The sequence below is a fragment of the Pleurodeles waltl genome, chromosome 7 (assembly GCF_031143425.1).
Source record: "Pleurodeles waltl isolate 20211129_DDA chromosome 7, aPleWal1.hap1.20221129, whole genome shotgun sequence".
Classification (NCBI taxonomy): Eukaryota; Metazoa; Chordata; class Amphibia; order Caudata; family Salamandridae; genus Pleurodeles; species Pleurodeles waltl.
The window spans coordinates 1,221,651,869-1,221,667,645 of NC_090446.1; the positions used below are offsets into that span (position 1 = coordinate 1,221,651,869).

A 15,777-nucleotide genomic window follows, 5' to 3' on the forward strand; every position below is an offset into this window, starting at 1 on the left:
AATGGGGTCTTTTGTTGGCAGTCAGTTTACCCCCTGTCCAAGCAAGGACCCTCACTCTAGTCCGGGTAAAGGAGAATCACCCTTAGCTAACCCCGCTCACCCCCTTGGTAGCTTGGTACGAGCAGGCAGGAGTCTAGGTGTAAAGTACTTGTTCCAACATACACAGTAACTCAGTGAAAACACTATAAAATAACACAACACAGGTTTAGAAAAATAGGTAATATTTATCTAAACAAGACCAAAATGACAAAAATCCACCATCCACAGAACCTGCCCTGTTTGGTACTTGCTCGCCTTAATAGTGCGGCCTGCCTTTTGCAGGGCCTCCAACACTTTGTTGAGGTGTTGCAAATGTTCCTCCCATTTGGAACTAAAGACAGCAATGTCATCGAGGTAGGTGGCTCTGAACTCATCCAGCCCAGCCAACACCTGGTTAACCAATCTCTGAAAGGTGGCAGGGGCATTTTTCATCCCAAATGGCTCACTTTAAACTGAAAGTGCCCATCTGGCGTAGAAAATGCAGATCTCTCCTTCGCCCCCTCAGTCAAGGCAATCTGCCAGTACCCAGACATTAAATCAAATGTGCTGAGGTATTTGGCAGCTCCCAACCGATTTATGAGCTCATCAGCTCGGGGGATGGGTGCGCGTCAGTCTTACTGACCGCATTGAGTCCCCGGTAGTCCACGCAGAACCGGAGTTCTGGAGTGGCACCAGGTGCAGCGGCCTTTGGGACCAAAACCACAGGGCTGGCCCAGGGACTGCTGGAATGATCAATAACCCCTAGGGTTAACTTCTTGTATACCTCTTCCTTGATGCTAACCCTGACCTTGTCATTCACCCTGTAAACCTTTTGTTTAATGGGTGTACTGTCCCCAGTGTCCACATCGTGTGCACAAGTGTGTGACCCTGGGAATCAAGGAGAACAGTGAGGTGAACTGTCCCAGCACCTGCCAACAGTCCCTCTGCTGCTCTGCAGTCTGGGAGGGACAGAGGTTCACTCCATCTACAGACCCATCTTTCTCTCCTGCAGACAGACAGTCAGGAAGAGGCTCACTCTCCTCCTCCACCCATCATCTGTCGCAAGGAGCTGCACGTGCAGAACCCTCAAAGGGTTCCTGGGAGTCTGCAAGTCCACCAGGTAGGTGACTTCACTCTTCCGCTCCACCACCTCAAATGGCCCAGTCCACTTGTTCTGGAGTGCCCTAGGCTCTACTGGTGCCATCACTCACACTTTCTGACGAAGTTAAAACTCGACCAGAGTGGCATTCTGGTCATACCAGTGTTTCATATCCTCCTGGCTTGCTTCTAGGGTCTCCTGTGCTAGACCCCTGAAGCAGGCAGTCTGGTTTCTCAGAGCCAGCATGTAACTGAATACATCCTGGGGGGGGTTTACTAGGATCTTTTTCCAAAGCGTCCTTCACCAGACATAAAGGTGACCTCACATGGTGGCCATAGATCAGCTCAAAAGGAATAAAGCCAAGTCCCTTTTGAGGTACCTCCATGTAAGCGAACAGAAGGCATGGCAAGAGGACGTCCCAGTTCCACCTCAAGGGCTCTGACAGGCCCATTATCATACCCTTCAAAGTGTGGTTGAATCTCTCAACCAGACCATTGCTTTGGGGTTTGAAGATGTGGTGAACTTGTACGTTACCCCACACACCTTCCACAGAGACTTCATATAAGTAGATATGAAGTTGGTACCCCTACCAAATACCACTTCCTTGGGGAACCCCATGCGGGTAAAAAAAAACATCAATGCACGACCCACCACAGGGGAAGTGATTGACCTCAGAGGAATGGTTTCTGGGTACTGGGTGGCATGGTCCACCAAGACCAGGATAAACCTGTTACCCATGCCTGTCTTAGGATCCATGTAAATACCAACCCTTTCAAAGGGGGTACTAACAACAGAAAATGGTTGGAGGGGAGCCTTTTATTTCCTCCCACTCTTGTCACTTGCCTGACAAGTTTGAGAAGACCTACAGAGTGCATCTGAGTGCTTGCGCGTTTGAGACCAATAGAAGTGGGTGACAAGTCTGTCAAAGGTCTTGCCCTGCCCCAAATGTCCTGCTAAAGGCACATCATGAGTCAAACCTAGTAGAAAGGCCCTGAAGCACTGGGGTACCACCAGCACACGGGCTGACACAGGCTCAGAAACCTTAGGCTCACTATACAGGAGGCCGTCCTCCCAGTAGATCAGGATAGATTCTGGCTCCTTGCCAGCCGCCTAGTCTGCAGCCTGCTGCCAAAAACCCACTAGAGTAGGGCATTTCTTCTGTGCCTCACAGAATGCCTCTCTGGGAGTTCCCCCTTCCAGCTGCACTGTGACAGCTCAGGCACCTCCCCCTGTTCAGCTACCTGTTCCCCTGCAGGCTCTGGGGCGTCACCCTCAGGCTCTGCCTCCTCCCGGACTGGGGGAACTTCTGGGGCCAGTTTCCCGTTCCCCCTGCCCTTCCTCTTTTAGGTGGTCCCCTGGGCCACTGTTTTAGGCTCCAGGGGCTCTTGACCACTCTGACGGGCTGCCATTTACCTGGTGGAGATGCATACCCACCCAAGCAGACCTAACATCTCAAAGTGTGACCTGCGTTCCACCTCCTTCCAAGGGGAATCCTCCAGGTCATTGCCAAGCAAACAATCTACAGGCATGGTGGACTCACAGCTATCTTCAAGGAACCGGAGACCCCCCCCATTCAAACGGAACCTGCACCACATGGCACAGGCGCTCTGAGTTCTCCACCCCAACTACTTGGTGAAGAACCAGGGGATCAATCTGCTCTTCAGACACCAGGTGACTCCTCACTGTAGTCACACTGGCTCCTGTGTCTCTCAGAGCCTCCACCCTCTGTCTGTTGATGGTCACCTACTGCCTGTACCTTTTAGTGTTCTCAGGCACTAGGGTTCTCTGGACCATCTCCCTGTCCCCTAGTGACACAAGGGTCATCTCAGCTGGCTCCCACCCACCTGGAACCAGCTTCTCCCCAAATGCTACACTAGTCAAACCCTGGGACTGCGCACCAGTGGGTGCCGGTGTACTCTTGGGGCATTTGGGGTCCCCCTCACATAACCCACCTGGTCACATGCATAACACTTACGCGGGGGACACCCCTCCACAGGTTTCCCTTTGGAGAACCATGGTTTCTTTTCACTGGGGGACTGGGAATCCTTACCCTGGGAAATAAGTTGTGGCCCTTTATAGAACTCCCCCTTTTTACCCTTACTCCCCCCTTTCTTTTCAGAGGGACCCTGCCTACCCTTGACGTAGTCTCCCCCATACCTCTTCTGGACCCTGGTGCTCTTCCACCAGTCTGCTTCTTGCACAAGCTTCCTGGGGTCAGTCAGCTTACTGTCAATTAGGTGCTGCGCAGCTCTGGAAAACATAAACTGTACAAGTGCTCCCAAGCAATCAAATTGTAAAGCCCCTCATACGTTGTTACCTTACTGCCCTTCACCCAACCATCCAATCACCTGCACAAAGAATAACCACATTCCAACCATGTTTGGGATTCCTTCCTCTTATAGGACCTGAACTTTTCCTTACTCTGCTCAGAGTTGAGACCATATCTGGTGAGTCTTCATGACAGAGTATGTGAGTCCTTGAGGATCCCCTAAGGATGTCAGCGTATCCCTCCCCTCTACCTCAAAGTGCTTCCACAGATCCACCCCCAAATGAGTTTCAGGGACCAGATTCATATGAAGAGCAGACTCATACTCTTTGAACCACAAGAATATGTCATCCTGCCTTTTTGTAATCCTTCACAAGATCTTTAGGAATGTGCACCCTCCTCTCAGGCTGCTCTGTGATATTGCTGCCACCATCTCTACTCGACTGGCTCCTCTGATCTAGCTCCCTAAAGCTAAGCTCATGAGCCAGCAGTATCTTCTTTTCCTCAATGGCCATCTTTCTCTCTTCCCTCTCCCCCTCCATCTTGAGCTTGAGCTTCTCCAGCCCCAATTGGTATTCCCTCTCTGCCTGTCTGTCCTCTAACTCTTCAGGAGTCAGACCCTTGGAGGACACACTGCTACCTGCCCTGGAGACGCTCTCCCTGGACATAACAAGCCCACCCACTATACCACTGTGAATGGATTGCACCTCCTCCTCTTGTTCTCCTCCTCCTCTGTGTGCCCCTCAGCTTCCTTGGCTGTTACCCAGGCCCACAGTGCCTTCTGCAGCTCTTCCTTCCTGGTTGAGCATTTAATGGCACAAGCAAGGTTTCTGCAGAACTGATTTAACTGGGCAACTGTATAGCTCTCCAGTTTCTCTAAATCAAAAGCAGCTCCAGCTGATGCATCTCCAGACTGAGACATGATGAGAAGTTAAAAGTGCAAAGTTCCAAAGGCAGAAAGACAAGTTCCCAAATGCAGTTAAAAAAAGTCAATCAGGAGAAAAGAAAAATATGGAAGTAGAACAAAGAGTCCCAAAAAAGAAAAAGAAAAAATCACAAGACAAGTAGTATGTAGTCACGTAGTGGTCTGCACTGAAAACAGTAGTGTACACTTAATCACTGTATGTCAAGTACAAATACAAGTCCAATCCCAACCACTGATCACTAATGTTAGAAATGGGGTCTTTGGTTGGCCCCCTGTACAAGCATGGACCCTCACTCTAGTCAGGGTAAAGGAGAATCACCCTTAGCTAACCCCCGCTCACCCCTTGGTAGCTTGGCACGAGCAGGCAGGCCTAACTTCAGAGTCTAGGTGTAAAGTATTTGTACCAACTCACACAGTAACTCAGTGAAAACACTACAAAATGACACAACACAGGTTTACAAAAATAGGAAATATTTATCTAAACTAGACAAGACCAAAATGACAAAAATCCACCATACACAAGTGAAGTTATGAATTAAAAACAAAAAGAGTCTTAAATCCTTTACAAAACAGTGCTAATACTGTAAGCGTGCAAAAGTACCTGGGTAGCGTCAAAATAACACTGCACGGGCGAGTGTGCATCAGAAAATGCCAGTGATGCATCGATTTCTCACTCGCAAGCAAGACTTTGTGTTGTTCTGCCTCCGGTCGAGTCGGCGTGCATTGTTTTTCCTCTCCACAAGAGAGTGATGCATCGATCTGGAGAGGCACCTAGGGTCCGGGCAGGTTTTGCATTGGTTTTCTGCACCCAGTGAGGTTTGCATCGAAAATCCGGTCACACAGTATCAGAGAACCACGCTATGTGGGGTTGCGACGTTAACAGCCTTCGTCAACAGGTGTTGCGCATCATTTCTCCAGCTGCGTTGCGTCGATCTTCCAGGCGCGACACAGGTGGTGCGTAGATTTCAGCTGCGAAGCCGGTAGCGCATCGTTTCTCAGCTGCATCTCGGCAGTCTGTAAATGGATTTTCAGTCTTTGTCTGCCAGCATCGCCTTTCAAGGGCCCATGAACTGGATAGGGCACCAATTGGCAGGGCAAGAGTCTCAGCAGAGAGTCCAGATGCTGGCAGGGGAAGTCATTGATGGCCCTGAGACTTCAACAACAGGAGGCAATCTCAGGTCAAGCCCTTGGAGATTTCTTCACAAGCAGGAATGACAACAAAGTCCAGTCTTTGTCCCCTTTCACAGGCAGAAGCAGCAACTGCAGGATAGCTCCACAAAGCACAGTCATAGGCAGGGCAGCACTTCTCAGCTCTTCAGCTCTTCTCCTTGGCAGAGATTCCTCTTGATCTCCAGAAGTGATCTAGTTTTTCAGGGGTTTGGGTGCCCTACTTCAAAGGAAAGTCTCTCTTGTTTGTGAGATCCTGTGTGAGTGACCACCCCTTCCCTCCCTTCTCTCCTAGCACAGATGGCTCATCAGGACATGCAGGCTACACCCCAGCTCCCTTTGTGTCACTGTCTAGAGAGAGGTGCAAACAGCCCAACTGTTAAACTAACCCAGACAGGGAATCCACAAACAGGCAGAGTCACAGAAGGGTTTAAGCAAGAAAATGCCTACTTTCTAAAAGTGGCATTTTCAAACACACAATCTCAAAACCAACTTTACTAAAAGATGTTTTTTTAAATTGTGAGTTCAGTGACCCCAAACTCCACATGTCAATCTGCTCCCAAAGGGAATCTACACTTTAATCATATTTAATGGCATCCCTATGTTAACCTATGAGAGAGATAGGCCTTGCAACAGTGAAAAACCAATTTGGCAGTCTTTCACTGTCAGGACATATAAAACACATTACTATATGTCCTACATTAAACATACATTGCACCCTGCCCATGCGGCTACCTAGGGCCTACCTTAGTGGTGTCTTACATTGTAGAAAAGGGAAGGTTTAGGCCTGGCAAGTGGGTACACTTGCCAAGTCGAATTGACAGTTTAAAAGGGCACACACAGACACTGCAGTGGCAGGTCTGAGACATGGTTACAGGGCTACTCATGTGGGTTGCACAACCAGTGCTGCAGGCCCACTAGTAGTGTCTGATTTACAGGCCCTGGGCACCTATAGTACACCTTACTAAGGACTTACCAGAAATTCAAATATGCCAATCATGGAAAGCCAATTATACATACATTTTACATAGGAGCACTTGCACTTTAGCACTGGATAGCAGTGGTAAAATGCCCAGAGTAACAAAGTCCAGCATACATCAACAACCTGGGAAACAGAGGCAAAAAGTTAAGGGAGACCACGCCAAGGATGCCACGTCTAACAGTAAGGAAGGTGTGTACTAAGAAAATATGATTGTGAACTGCGCAGAACACCAAAGGCAATTAAAAAGTTGTAGAATTAACATTTACATGTGATGATTGCAGAACTGTCTCTCTTTTTTTTCTGATGTTCCTCAACCACTTTCTTTGGTGGTGCAATTATTTCGGTACATAAAATAACCCACGCTGTCCCAGGGACAGCAACTGGTGGGATTAAAAATCGACATGTGCAAGACTTTTCTAACTTCTGTGGAATTCTCAAATTTCTGATAATTTCACTACTACAAATTTTGCACAATTCCACACACTTTTTTCAGCGGGATCCTGGTTCAAGAAGAATAGAAGGGGACATTTCTCCTTAAACTAGTCTTTTTGCTTGTATCTCACATGACTTTTGAATGTGAGGTAAATTCTCAAATTCACTTTTCACATAAAATACAGTGACATTTTAAATGCGCATACGTTTCATGGAATTTTGCAAAACTAAATGTTAAACTTTGTTGACTGGATTGTAACTCCGTGATGCTCAGAGGGCAGCTTGTGCCTACTGCAGCTTGTATACTTCACTACAGCTCTTCAGCAGGTCTTCAAATTGTGTTCGGCAAAGGGACAATTATAATAGAAATACATGACTGTCCTTATATCTTTTTTTCTGCAGCTTCCTGTCATTCTCTGTCTGCAGTTCTTGTTAGTTGTATTCCATGCTAGAAGGTGAGACAGTTGGGGTCTCTCTGATGCCAAAACAAAGTAAGTTGTTTTTAGATATTAGGCTGTCGGTATCGAGTATGTGTTTCTGGCCAAACTGTCGTTTTGTTATGACCTGCGCTGTTTCAGTCAATAGTTTGGCTCCATTAGAAATGACAGATGCAGTGAGACACAGAAATAATTAGAAAGCCGTTTGGTCTATGACGGCTTATCTATTAGCTGCAAATAACGTGTCTAGGAAGCATCATGGGTGCTACTCGTATTGCTTGTCTAGTGCTTTCCGTTTAGTCTAAAGGCATTCTAGCTAGTTTTGCATTGATCATAAATGGTAGTGAACTGAAGAGTGATTATTCAATGCATTTTTGTCATTAACTGCTTAGCAGTTAATAAAAACATAATTGAATCATTTCTGCTATTCATCCCAAATGAGATCCAATTGGTGAGCATCCTTACTGTAAGTTGTTATTGCATACTACGTCATTGGCTGCGAACTATGAGACAATCTGACATTTCTGAGCATACTTACAGATCTAGCACCTGTGGGTAGATGAATAACAGGTGGGTTCTAACATCTTGGCATGTATTAGTGCGGTGCTAACATTTCCTGTAAGGCGTCTTCTGGAAACGGAAAGGTCTTCCAGTCGAGTTCTCTGTGGCCAATCCCCTTAGTGTGTTCTGAGCCTAGAGGGATGAGAAAAGTGAAGATTGCAGGTTGAAATCTAACATTTACTGTTGCCTTGAAAATAAAAAAACAACTAAATATTGAATACAACCATCTGCCTAAGTAGACTGTTTCCAAAAGATTTAGCAGCTGTCATCAGACCACCAAAACATGCCACCATCCCACATTCCAGCTTCCACATACACTCTTAACCCACGTGCTGTCCCAATATCCACATCACATTGGACACCTAGACTACCTAAACACACTTAAGACTCAAGAGACCTCGTTGTCATAGTGTGCACCGTATGAATATCGTCATCATCAGCATCACTAAAGGACGTTATAAGCTAGGCAAGTTAATGTAAAACCATGAGAACTATGTCGCCAGAATCTAATGATATGTAGCAAATGACATACACTACGTAATCTTCCTTACATTGTCTATCAGTGCTTCCCAAACTTTTTAGAACCATGGTCCACTTTTTGGTATGAGAAAATTTGCGACCCACCTTGCTTTATTGGACATGAGGCGGGTGATTTTTTTAACGTAATAAAACATCATGTGGTAGCGGATTGCCATGTACACATAGCACATTTTCCATTGAAATGGTAACTAAATATGCACAGACATACAGTTTTAAAGGTCAACTATATTGCATACAAATGCTCATGTGTGGTAATAGGGTTTCATTTGTATTTATTTGTGCATCACCACTAAAGTGTCTTGATTTGTCCTGATCCTACTAAAATATTTTGTTTCCAACACACTTTAGAATTACAAACAAAGCGCTCCATTTTGCTTTCCTAATTGCTGAATGTGTACAGTTATTTTACAGGTATTTACATTTTGTTGCGTTTTAGGAAAATTTACATCCTCCAGCTTTCCTAAAACTTCATGTACCTCAGCAGGATTGTCACATAATTCACTTATTTTTCTTTCTCTGACTGCAAAGTGAGAGGATTCCTAAGCACTCAAACGGCAGCAAAAGACATAGCCTGACGTTTGATCTGTCTTTGAAGCACTGCAAATGCTGCACAATAAGTACATAATTGAAAGGCATCTTTATTTATTTTTTACAACACATTTTATTGAATTTCACAGCTGTATCACAGGTGTAAACTGAAAAACCTCAATCTAGGATAAACATTTCTCCCTCCTTCAAAATAAACCATTAACCGTCTGACACATGCACTGTGAATGACCCTGCTCAACCCCCCACAAGTCTCCTTCTGACCCGGAGAGGTTGCAGTCTCTTTGTATACCCTTCAGATAAGTCTCAGTTATGGGGTCTGCCGCCCTCACCTATGGGTGGGTACCATCAGTTTCTTGGAGTCCATGGCCTTATGCATTGTACCTTCCTCCAGTCGGCACCTCATGGCCCGGTGCCTGCCCACGGCAAGCCTTAACTAGCAGTGCTATTTGTCACAACAGTCCCATATTTTCCAAAATTTCTTGAGTCATCCCCGACTCTCATATAGCAGTTGATCATGGATATGTATTTCCTTTTACATTTTCTGGCGATGAACCATGCTAAGAACTTGCCTGCCTTGTTGTCCACTTCATAGATTCATTTCTGCTATTCAACATAGGACCGCTTAACTGACTCGGAAAGCAGTGGTCAGTACTCCTACTTCAGTGCGATGCTGGCTTTTTGTGTCTCGGAGCGTTGCAGGAGATGACCTCTCTCTAGTGTTAGCAGTTCCTCCACCATTTCATTGCATTGCACCTCCCTTTTCTGCTTATCTCCTACCTCCTCTGATAATATCTTGGTACATATTGTGGCCTTATGGGCTTCCCATAGTGTGGACACCACCCTTACTGTATTGGTGTTTTCTTTGAGGGAGTATGTGATGGCATCTTGAAGGCAAACTGCCTCCTTTGGGTCAGAGAGGCACTATGCCGCCATTCTCCAGTAACCCTTCCCTCTTAGTCTCAAGGCTCCAAAGTGAATACATAGTGGAGAATGGTCCAAGAGTCCCCGTACCAGGTATTCTGCCTCTCTGAATCTCTGTAGTGTTGGCTGCAGTGTAAGAAAGTAATCAAAATGGGAGTGGGTGCCATGTGCCCATGAATGATAAAGTACCATACAGTGTGCCTTGCAGTGTCCTCCAGATGTCTCCCACGCCTAGTGCATGCATGAACAAGTATAAACTTTCATTCTGGGGCAGGTCTGTCTTTCTAACTATGGTGCGATCAAGTGTGGCATCTACTGCCATGTTACAGTATAGGTAAAGCATGGGGTGGTTCCATTATCAGGTTGCCTAGCATAGCCAGTGTCTCTGATTGGAGAAGTAATAGGATTGAAATTCCTGAAATTAAAGATTAGATTTTTGAAATACACCTTGAAAGCTTGGTTTTCTCATACACGCTGGTGTGGTACTGGAATTGTTGGATAGGTTGGTGTAGAGAGTATGGTCTGATAAATGTGTCTGTAAGGTTGAAATGGATGTAAAATGTTCAAGTCCCAAGGGGAGATTTGATATTTCTGCTCACCATCTTGGGACCGTTGGTCAGTAGGAGCCTCTTGTTGGACTATTATGCCAGTTATCTACTGCGTTCATGTCAGGTGTCCAGGGTCATTGCGGGTCCTAAGGTTGTTTCTGGCAAGTGTGCAGTTGGGACCTCGTGCTGGTGTTGTTACCCATCCCTCCTGTCTCTTCTCCTGTCTTTTGCCCTTCCCAGTCTGGCTGGCTGCCTAGACTTTCTGCCTCACTCTACCCCTTTTCTTTACTGGGACTCTCTTCCTTGCTCTGTATCACTGAGCAGTGGAGTCAATCTCCTGCATCATGGACAGTGTCTCCTCGCTTTGCTCAATTGTTTCCCCTGTTGTCTCTTGTGGCTCTGTGTGTCCCCACCCTGTTCCTCTTCAGGCACTGGGGCTTCCCTCGATACTGTTGTGTTCCCCCTAGCGAATGTAACAGTCTATAAGAGGACATATTGTTGAAGTTGTCTATAATAGCCACTACCTGGTTTAATAAGTGTCTTAGGGCCATATGTACAAACACATTTTCCAATAGACACAGAATGGGCAAAACTGCTTGCTACATCTGGCCCTAACTTCCTCAGTTGCCAGATTTGCTGTGTCAGGATATGGTGTTCATCCAGCTAATACAGGCCAAGTAGCCCCATCGTTATTTAAGGGACCCATTCTAATGATGTGAACTACATGGGATAATAGATCACCAAACCACGTTTGATGTGCACAATACCCTAACAGGACTTCTACATTGAAGAGTTCACAATTAGCTGAGAGTGCAGCCACTCTATTTGTATGAAAATTCCCACAATTTTAATTTACAGGGTCAGACTTCTCACAAGTAGAATATTTCTAAAGGGAAAGCAGCATGAACATTTACAACAAAAGTTACCCTCCCCTAGCAGTGAGATGTTGTGTAACAGGTACCATGAAATTTACCTCAACTGGAACAGGAACTGGCTGTGCCATTACAACAAACAGATTCAAAACTGAAATCAAAAAGGGAAATAATCTTTTATAAGTCAAGCACCTGACAAATCCACAGCAGAAAAAAGCACCTATCTGAGCTGAATCGGATATCCAGTATTGCAATGGACATCTCTGCTAACTGCAGTAACTGGTTTCGTGAATGTGTCATCAAACATTACTCAAAGGTCTAAAAGAATGTGCCCATGTCAGGGCACCAAAATTATATGTTTTCTGGATCTTCCCGATCACAGAAGCAAAAACAAGGGAGAATTTGAATAAGATTTATTTCAGGGGATGATAAATTCTATAAAATATTATACGAGTAATTAATGGAACCCTCTTTTATAGTAGAAAAGTACACTCAAGAACACTAGGAAGCAATGGATATATTTTTTAAAGTTTTTAAAATAAATATCCCATACTAGTGCACACAATATGTGTAGTATCTAAATAGAAACAAACAGAATAGTAGCTGCAACTTTACGAGAAGTGTGAGCAGCAGAAAATATTGCAACAGATTGACTGTTGCAATATTGTAATATGTTAATTTTTATCAAACCCACCCTCATGTCTTTTACTTATTAAATTCAACTCAACGCCAAAAAAAGACCAATCCAAGATTCAAAGATGGGTCACACCCACGCCCTGCTGCAAACAATGATGCTACTGTAATAATAGAATTGTCTGCTATTTTTATCTACATTGTCATGAAGGCTGATAAACTCAGCATTTGAAGGCTAAATGCACCTCATGCTAGCTAGAAGAGGTTCTGGATGACTTGTCTTACCTACGTCTTCTGGCACAAAATTCCTCTCTAGCTTCAAACACTCTGGGCCAGATGTATGTAGCAATTTGCTACTAGGAAATCACAAACTGTGATGTATGACAGTGTGTTTGATAATGTTAATGATTGGCAGTGGGTCGCAATTGGACCTGCCTCATCAATATTCATGAAGCAGGTCACAACTTGTGACCCATTGTGAATGACTCCAATCACCGGGATGGTGGCTGTTAAATAAAGCAATCTTTTTGTTTTTTGTAATGCATCTTGTTTTCCTTATAGGAAAATGGGATATATTACAAAAAAGAATCTGAAAATGTTTTCTTTTAATTTTTTAAGAGTAGGCAATGGTCCGAGGGACCACTGACGGCTCTTAACAAATGTTTGCACACCCATTCGCAGTGGGGTAACCCATTCTCATTTGCGAGTCACTTGGTAACTGCAAATGTTTTGTAACCGCATTCACGGTTGCAAAACATTCTTGCATCCCCTGCGACTCGCTATTAGGAAAGGACACCTCTGGCATGCCCCTTCCTAATAGTGAGTCACAAACCATATCTTGTGAGTCAGTGACAGGTTACCGACTCCCAATATAGGGATGGTACATGGCAAAAAGTACTTTATTAGTCGCAATTGGACTGATGGGGCATTTGTGACTGGTAAAAGAGCTTCATCCATCTGGCCCTCTGTTCTTAATTCATATAGCATTATCTGGTTAATGTTAAATCTCTCAAAACAAACAGTTCGCAGAAAAGGGCCTGATAGCCTCTTACTTACTTTCATTCTGTAAAACCATGCTGTTTGCATAATATTAGTAAACAAGAAATCTAATTATCAGCTTTCATGAAACATTATTCACAACTGAATGACAACTATTTAGAACAGAGAATTTAAATCAGATTAAATACTGGGAATTTAATCGAGAAGACCTAATTATCAAGATGAAAAAATAAAAATGACAATTAATAAAGGTGCATTTTTTATATGTATAAATAATCAGCATATATAACCTGAAAAGGATGATACTTAGAAGAAAAAGAAACACTATAATGATAACCTTTCCAGTCAAAGGGATGTGACCATTATTAACAAAACTTCTCTTTAATTTACTGCTCCTTTTGATTCATCATAGTCAATATTTATTTTTTATGAAGTTTTTTCAATAGCGCTAGCTATCCTGCTTTGTAGCCACTTCTGAGTGTACCCTGATTGACAGTCACAAATTTCCATTGGATCAAGTGCCTAGAATGTGTAGATCATTCCAGGCAGTGCTCCTGCTAGTCCATGAACAGTATCAGCTCTCACATATTACCCGTTAAGCCTGTCATCGTGGTCCCTTGATGAGGGGAATGGGTGGTATAATTCAGGTTTTTATATGGAAGGTTATTCCAAAAAGATACATTTTAGATTTTGTCAGAAAATCCAAAAAAAATTAATGATGGAATGTTTCTCCGTTCTTTACTATTAAATCTGTCATAGTTTGCTGCATTCCTGCCAGGCCCTTTCAGTAAAATTTACTACTCTCTTTTTAGAATTAAATTTACTTCTTTGTTTCTATTTAGACAATTTACTTATAATATAAGATATATAATAATTCAGAACTGGTTATTTTCCAGCACTACACTGTCTACTAAATAACAATTATTGAACTCCTTTGTACAGATCATAAAGTAGCCTATTTGCCTTAATCCTTTACTGTGTTAATCCAAGATCCACAGGTGGTTCACTCACCTCACCTACTCACTTACTCAGCTTAGTGCAACCTGCTACTTGGCTTTCCTTTGATATGAATGAGGTCAAGCATTATTGCACAAAGTAGATTACCTCTGATGACCCTCCAGTAGGATTTTAGATAAGCAAAATTACTCATCTGAACTACACAGATACAAAAATATATTAGACTACCAACTTTGCGAATTCTCCCAACTAATTCAGGGAAGATCCACTAGATTCTTGTAAATCCATCTGTGAGATCTTGATCTATCCTTTCAATGTATGCCACCTGTTCTACCATGTCAGATTACACTCTCTCCAAAATAGTGAACATCTTACAAACATTTCAAACTCACTCTTCCAGTGGTACTCTCATTATTGTTTTCAGTGCTACTGCCCACACCAACTCTGAATCCTGCATGCCTTATCTTCTTTTATTTCTGCTTTGAAAGTTCACATTCACTCCAAATGTTCTCACATTTCTTCTGGATCCCCACTTCCCCTACATCTCATTCAAAATGTTAACATTTTGTTTCTGTTTACCAAGATGTTTAGTCTCAGTCTCACTGAGCACCAAATTAAGGTGCCAGAAATGTGGAGAAAGCTCTCTTGATTTCTCCCTGAAAAGCATACATCTGGTTGTATCAGGAAGGCTAAGTTTCGACTTATAGCCCTACTTCACTTTCTTGCCAGAATATCAGACAGTATCAAGAAAATCAACTTTTGTTATCCGTGGTTGGCACATTGGTCCTTCTTGATGTCCGAGTTGCTTTTCAGTGCAGTCTTCCATCCCATTTTTCATGATCAGCTTTATAAACTTAGGGTGAGGATTGTGCTTTTAAATGGCTACCCTGTTTTTTGACATGTTACAAGTTGACTCCTCCCTTCGTTTAGGTCCCCTTTCAAGTTTGTTTTCTTACGGATGACGCAGAGTTTGGCTGTGGGTCCTGCTCTTTTTTACATCTATCTTGCACACCTGGATGCTCTGATTCATGGCTATGCCACAAGGTGTATGCCTATGCTGAGGACGCACAAATTAATGTTCAACATCTTCATAATTGATTCAGTAACTATATGCTCTATATTTCATACTAGATGGGTACTATTTCCTTCAATCTTTCATAACATTAAACATATATCTGGCAACTCTTCTTGGAACAGTGAAGGGTGGCCTAACCTCTCCTACACCAGTTGTTTCTACTTGTAATCTTAAAATAATCTTTGACTCACACTTATTGAGTGAAGAATATATAGACAGATGGGCTTCTCTTTACGTGATTTTTTTAGCATGCTAAAGAAAATCAACCATCTGCTTCCCTTTGACCTTTTGAAAACAGTCATCCAGTCAATGACTCTTTCTCAATGTGAATATTGTGATTCCTAGGTCTTGTACCTTCCAGAATACCTCATGCCGCATTTTCAATGTATTCTAAATTGTGCAGCTCCCTTGAACTTGGAGCTAAATATGGGATCACACATATATACCCAACTAAAATCTCATCAATGTATGCCAACATCACATTTTCCACTAAAGAGCTCTTACTTTTCTGTAAGTATCTGAAGTTTGTTTTCCAAGCTCTTTAGTTTTTAGGCCCTGGTTACAGTCCTGATCAAACCACCCTTAGCACCAGAAGACCCTGTAACTGTATAATTGTTTACATTAGAAACATTTTTATCAAACAAGCAATGAAATTCATGTCCCCCACACACACATACACCCACAAAACACACACACATATACCTCTTCAGCAAGTAACCAAACGACAGGCTCCTTTCCATTCAAAGGTGGAGTCACATAAGGAACAATGATCTCTTTATTACTTTCAGCCATAGTC

At 43.5% G+C, this 15,777-nt stretch overlaps 1 long non-coding RNA gene across 2 annotated transcripts in view; it reads right to left on the bottom strand.

Annotated features, from left to right (window-relative positions):
• The window catches only part of LOC138246120 (uncharacterized), a 387,722-nt gene that overhangs the window by 187,870 nt on the left and 184,075 nt on the right, over positions 1–15,777 (bottom strand). For both annotated transcript variants that reach the window (XR_011194227.1, XR_011194226.1), the window contains exon 2: positions 7,865–8,019. This is a non-coding gene — a long non-coding RNA (uncharacterized lncRNA). The remainder of the gene's footprint in view (positions 1–7,864; positions 8,020–15,777) is intronic.